The 6,751-nt window shown below is 41.4% G+C and overlaps 1 long non-coding RNA gene across 1 annotated transcript; it reads right to left on the minus strand.

Annotated features, from left to right (window-relative positions):
* Positions 1 to 1,255: 1,255 nt before the first annotated feature.
* Positions 1,256 to 2,435, minus strand: LOC143102785 (uncharacterized). Its single transcript, XR_012982654.1, has 2 exons — positions 1,878 to 2,435; positions 1,256 to 1,468 (listed from the first exon to the last, which is right to left on the minus strand). It is a non-coding gene; the product is annotated as an uncharacterized LOC143102785 (long non-coding RNA).
* Between the last annotated feature and the right edge of the window lie 4,316 nt (positions 2,436 to 6,751).

Below are 6,751 nucleotides of genomic sequence, written 5' to 3' on the forward strand. Positions count from 1 at the left end.
GGTTTGGCTAGCCAACCATGAAACTCAGTTCACAAACCAATCACAGAGCAGGAGCAGCGCCGTCGTCGTGGATAGTTGTGTGGGTGCAACCAAACTTGGAGTCTACGCTTGGAGCACGCTAGCAGAGAGTGTCTAGGGAACGGGCTCCGATGCTATTTCCTATATTCCTTGAGGTACATTGATAGTTAATACAGCCAGTGTACCTGATACACGGGGCAAGTAGTTAACAAAATGTTTCCCCTCTCTATCGGCAGTTATCTTTCTGGCTGTTCCTAGGTAGTTAAGTTATCAATTTATTTACATTTCAAATGGGCGACTTAAGCTATGTTAATTACAGTCATCGTTTTACATTTCTGATGGTTCGTTAACTTTGATAATTTGCCAACTGTACCTGTGCAGATAAACTACTACAAATACAATCATGCTTTTCCAGAATGCTCTCTTTCTACATAGTGTTTCAGTGTGCATGTAAATATGCATCGTTGTTTTTGTCTATTCATGTAGCCTAAGCCAGTGTTTCTCAAAGTGTGGTTCGCGAGCAGGCATGCTAAAATATAATAGGCCTATAGATGATTTGTTTGCGATGTTGAAAAACTTTTATGTAAATCCAAACAGTTCTGTAACACTGCCTATGTAAGCTACGCCAGTTTAAATCATGAATCCTGACAATAAGCAAGGTGGTTCAATGAGTAGGCCTACTATTTTTTTGTTTAGCTAGGTGGCATGTGAGGTTTTTTTATTTATTGGTTAAGTGGTCCTTGTTCTGAAAAAGTTTGAGAAACACTGATGTAATATCTCTTATCAAGGGCCTTCAAGATCACTCCACTGGATCACTGGACCATTCTCTACATCAGCATGGAGAACATGTAGCCTACCACTGAATAGAAAATACATCTCCTTCCCTCCTATATTTGTTCATTAAAATGTGTTTCTTAGGTCTATTGTATTCTAGTCTTTGAACACCATTATTGTAGACTTCTCCCCTGTCCTGTCTGATAAATTTAAAATTGCATTTTTAAATATTATTCCCTAATGCTGGGATATGTGAACTTTAATAAATTATTTTATTCATTACGCTTACGTTTTTATCCAAAGCAACTTAGACATCAATTCTTACCAGAGCCAGTTTCTCAGAGCAAGTTGGGGATACACGTAGGTGCCTTGTGGCAGCTGAGAAACAAAATCACAACTTTTCTGGCTACTGCATATGGTGCACACATTGTAGTTAAATATACAACTAGGAAAAATCGGCATACAGTTTCTCATTGCATAGTTTATTCATTGAACAACTGGAACTCTGGTCACCGTCTGAAACACTGAAATTGTTGACTATACTGCATTGAACTTGCAGAAAACAACACTAGATCAAGCCAAAACCATAATTGCTTTATTTCAGCGTTGCATCCATAGCTTCTTTGAAGGTGTCCCGTCCAGAAGACCACCAGGTCTTTCAATGTCTCTAAAGAACCTGTAAGAATTAAAAGACAATATCAGAAAATACTTTTAGTAGTAGTTTGTTTGTTATACAATGCTAGCCTGGTTAGCGCTTCGGACTTGTAACCGGAGGGTTGCCGGTTTGAGTCCCGACCAGTAGGCACGGCTGAAGTGCCCTTGAGCAGGCACCTAACCCCTCACTGTTCCCCGAGCGCCACTGTTGTTGCAGGCAGCTCACTGCCGGGATTAGTGAGTGCTTCACCTCACTGTGTGCTCAGTGTGTTTCACCAATTCACGGATTGGGATACTTTCACATATTTTTCAGTCTGCGAGTGGTTCAAGTACAGATCTCTCATCAAATCCAAATCACTCTGATCAGCCAGGTTTCAAAATCGGGGGGGGGGGGGGGGGGGGTCTTAGGAAATATTTGTCATACCACTTACAACGTATTGTCTGAGGTAGGCTGTGACACGGCATGAGTCTTCCATTTCATCTTCGTCAACCTCCGTTTCATCTGGTCAAACCACTCTTTTCAAAATCATCTGCAACAAAAACAGTGCGCAGATTTAGCCTAGTCTACTGTATGACTTCAACGAGGTGATCTTCAGTTTCGTTCTGCTTACAGTATCTCACTGCCACTGCAACGCCTTTGAATGCACTCCACTGCCCTGTTTACAAATGCTACAGTGGACTTAAACTGCCACCTTGTGGCGATAAGTTTTAATACATTTCACACAGCTGCATGAATCACAGAAAGTGCGAAAGAAGTGGCCACTTCTGAATGGGACCCACTGTATGTGGTAACAGTCAATATTTTTTTTCAAATGTGCTTCATAAACATACAATCCTGCACTGTGAAAACAAAAAACATCTGAATTATACTTCTCCCTTCACCCAAATACAATAATGAAGGTGAAAGGAAGTTATTAAGCATTAATGGTGCTTCCTAAAGGGGGTATTGATAAATAGTCTAGGTCCAGAGGCTGCCTTTGAAGAGCCTGTTCCAGTCTGGTTTTCAGCCTCTCTAATAACCTGCCAGTGTAGATAAATGTATCATAGATAATGATCTGTCACTGACAGGAACCAACAAAAATGTTTGAAAATAAACTGACTTTTAAAGATAGAATAGTAGTGATTTCTCTTTAACTTTTACAAAATATAAAACATACACATCCGAGGATGTTGTTTTAAAGGACAATTCCGGCGCAAAATGAACCTAGGGGTTAATAACACATGTGTACCGAGTTCGACCGGTCGCTGGGATTTGTTTTCATGCTAGTCGAATGTGACCAGTTTTATTGCAAACCGCTTATTAGCGTTAACGCTAGCCTTCGGGGCACACGTACAGAGAAAGAAATCGCTATTTCTATACCATTAACAAGGCTCAAAATAGCCCCACACTTACACAGTAGCATAATGAGGGTCTCTACATGTAAACCGAAGCATTGAGAACTTTGTAAGTGTACAGGCAGTTTATTAAAAAGAAACACATTACCGTTGACGTCTGGTTCACATACAGGCAGGCGCCTTGGTTACAACTGGGATGTGAAGTGAATCTCGGGTGAAACGTTGTTGCAGAAGGACTGTGCAAAAGAGAAGCACTGAACGCAACAGGAGACATAAGAGATGGCAGGTTATTTGAACGAATTTGAAGACATCAAGGATGAACCCTTATTGGACGTCCTTATCTTTTCGAGTCGGAATACCAACGAAGAGCTGCGGGAGCTCCGTGAAAGGGCTATGAGAGAGAGAGCTAGAAGCTGTAGTCAATACCACACACAGGCGGCGGCGATCCATAGGCTACCAGAGGGACATGGATCCACTAAGTAAGTAGCCTACACTACACAAGTTATGTTACATCGGAGCTATTATTTCTGATAGGCCTATATTGAGCAAATTACGTTTGATTTTAGTTCACATCGCCTGCCTGTATATGTGAACCAGACGTGAACGGTAATGTGTTTCTTTTTAATAAACTGCCTGTACACTTACAAAGTTCTCAATGCTTCGGTTTACATGTAGAGACCCTCATTATGCTACTGTGTAAGTGTGGTGCTATTTTGAGCCTTGTTAGTGGTATAGAAATAGTGATTTATTTCTACTGTACGTGTGCCCCGAAGGCTAGCGTTAACCGCTAATAAGCGGTTTGCAATAAAACTGGTCACATTCGACTAGCATGAAAACAAATCCCAGCGAACGGTCGAACTCGGTACACATGTGTTATTAACCCCTAGGTTCATTTTGCGCCGGAATTGTCCTTTAAGTAAGAATACTGCCGTCAACAAGTTGAAAAGGTATGATTTTTGAAACTCACATCGGGCGGCGACCTATTTTCATAGACAGTAAAATATATTTTATGACCCACCTGTGCTTCAGGAGGCAGCAACTGGGGATCCATAAGAACCTGCTTACACAGAAGAAATAGATACATAGACAGATGAATGTGTCTACCAATGCCCAGCACAGTATTTCTGTATTATTTATTTTGTACCTTATGATCAGTCATGAAGAACCATCAGAAAATGCCAACATAGCCTAGCTGATGTTGACACCAGTTGGTATGTTTTGTCACACATATCAATGGATACTTATTATTAACTTATAACTAACTCCAGAGCAATCTGTTGAGCATCAAACCTACAGTACTACAGTTTTTCTGCAGTAAGGAGTTTCTGTTGCCTACTATAAGAGTTCGTCAAGTCCGAAGTAGCACCTCACAATCTGGAGGTAGACCTGGCATACGAGGCCTAATGGTTAGCACACCTCTTGATAATAATGCTGAGCCTACCTTATGACTGACAAACTCCCTTAAAACTTTGACCGCATTTGTTACAAACTTGAAACAAAATGTCTTCAAAAGTATGTTGAGTGTTGTTATTTATTTCCATCCATCCACACACTACAATTCTGTTCGCACTTGTATGCTGCTTAAACTGAAAATTTAGCTACCATTGCTATTCTACATTGAGATTGAGTGGGATTTGGCTAACTAGCGGTAGCTTAGTTATTTGTCTGTTGCCCACATTAGTTGCCATTGATTGATCTCACCTCGTTGCCCCGTATATCAGGTACACTGGCTGTATTAACAAGGAATAGTGGACATAGAACAAGTTTGTGTGGTGTAGGCTACCAACATACCTCAAAGAATACAGGAAACTAGCGTGCTCCAAGCGTAGACTCCAAGTTTGGTTACACCCACAGACAACGACGGCGCTGCTCCTGCTCTGTGATTGGTTAGTGAACTGAGATTCATGGTTGGCTAGCCAAACCTGAGGATCGCCATTGGCTATTCAACAGGAAGCGCCAGAACAGTCTCAAAAGTATTTGTGTACTTGTAGAAAATACTTGTGCGAGCAGCAGAGATTTGTAATGGCAGAATAGTTTCGTAATTGAAAGATAGCAACTGTGGAATATTTAATACCTGTGGAATATATTTGTAAGTGAACGACATATGAGTAATACTTAAAATTGTTCGTGTTATTTTTTTGTTAAATCACAAATAATTTTTACAGTTACAAATCCTGTTACACACACACACAATACATATGAGACACTTCTCGTCCCTAAGGTGGTGCAAAAGTCTGTACACCTGTAGAAAAGATTTGTAACTGTAGAGCAGCTTTTTGTGCGTAGAATATTGATGTGTAATTGTAGAATATATTTGTAATTGTAAAATATTTTTAACTGTAGGATGATTTGTAGCTGTAAAACCGATCCGTACCCGTAGAATAGATTTGTAAGTGTAGTGATATGTAGATTTGTGATATTGACAATTACTTGTACAGATCATTTTTACAGTTACAAATAATTTCTACAGTTTCAAAACGTGATACACACGTACAAAACTTTTGAGTCTAATATTCTTCCATAGAGAAGCCAGGAATTCCAGCTTTTTGCACCGTGGTATCAATTAGTTTATTCCTTTCAAGGTAATTTGTCAGTCTCCGTGCCACCACACTAAAGAAAACCTTCCCTTCAACATTCAGTAGACTAATTGGCCTAAATTGATTAATCTCCACTGCGTCCTTTTCTTTGGGAATAAATATTCCCCCAGCCCTCCGCCAAGCCTTGGGAATACTCTGCTTTTTCCAAACTATCTTCATTAATTGCCATAAAAATCTTAAAACATCTGGTGCACTCTTATACAACCGGTAGGGCACTCCATTAGGTCCCGGGGCTGAAGAGGCCCTTGCACGTTTTATTACTTCTTGCACCTCTTTCCACCTTAACTATAAACATATTTGATGGTTTAGGTGGTCTGTACAATACCGCAATAATGGTGGGTGTGGGTCCTCTGAGTTTAACAGCCAGCAGTTCAAAAGAGGTGTGATCAGGCACAGATAGCAGTGTCAGTTTCACATTCTCGCGATAGAGCAGTGCGAGACCACCTCCCCTCCCGGATGAGCGGGCTTTACAGATGTAAACAAATCCATGTGGGACTGCATGGTTCAGGTGGAAGAAATCATTGCTCTGCTGCCACGTTTCCGTCAGGCATAGAAAGTCCAGTTTATGGTCCACAATGAAGTCGCTGACGAGAGAAGCTTTGTTGGTGAGGGATCTTATGTTGAACAATCCAGCTTTCAATCGGTTTGACTGACTGTGCACATCCGATCTGGGCAGACGGGCAAGCACAGTATGGTCAACTTGTCGATCAGGCTTCAAATGACCACGATCAACAGTCCAGAGACAGGGGATTATTTTGTCATCTTTGCGAGCCATGCAGATTTTGTTGCGACGAGATCCTCGGTGGACATACTTTGGACGTCGGAGAATGTCGCGTTGACACAGAAGCTCCGCAGAAGGTGCATAGTTCCCCCATAGCCGGTAAAGTTCACTTATTAAATATTTCCTCATCCTTACTCCAGCAGATGTAGCCGATGCAGGAATTTGTTGTGGGTAAGTAGGCCTAGTCCTAGAGCGCTGTTGGCTTAGGCTACTGCGATGGAGTTTAACCCTGATGGCACAGGGGCATTGAATCCACGTTGAATCAACCTCCGCCGCTTCAAACAAACGTGGATTCAACGCCCCTTTGCTATCTGGGAAGGGACTGTACGATATTTACCTGGGGGGGGGGGGGGGGGCCTAAGAGATTTTTTAAGCCTTTAAATTATTTTTTCCTGATCCATGATATTTTGTTCCCCTGATCAATGATCCGTTTTCGATATTTTAAAAGGTTTGTAGGCCAAAACATGATTCACGTCTCTTTGACAGAGTGGGCGAGTCCAAAAAGTCGCAACCCTACCTGAATCTCCCACAACTCCCCTCGTAAGCTTGCAGGTCACCCGCGGTTATGAGTCATAAACCAAATATTTTAATG

The sequence above is a fragment of the Alosa pseudoharengus genome, unplaced genomic scaffold (assembly GCF_046254945.1).
Source record: "Alosa pseudoharengus isolate Yale_2024_CS ecotype anadromous, Long Island Sound unplaced genomic scaffold, YU_APseudo_1.1 YU_APseudo_1.1_scf_4, whole genome shotgun sequence".
Taxonomy (NCBI): domain Eukaryota; kingdom Metazoa; phylum Chordata; class Actinopteri; order Clupeiformes; family Clupeidae; genus Alosa; species Alosa pseudoharengus.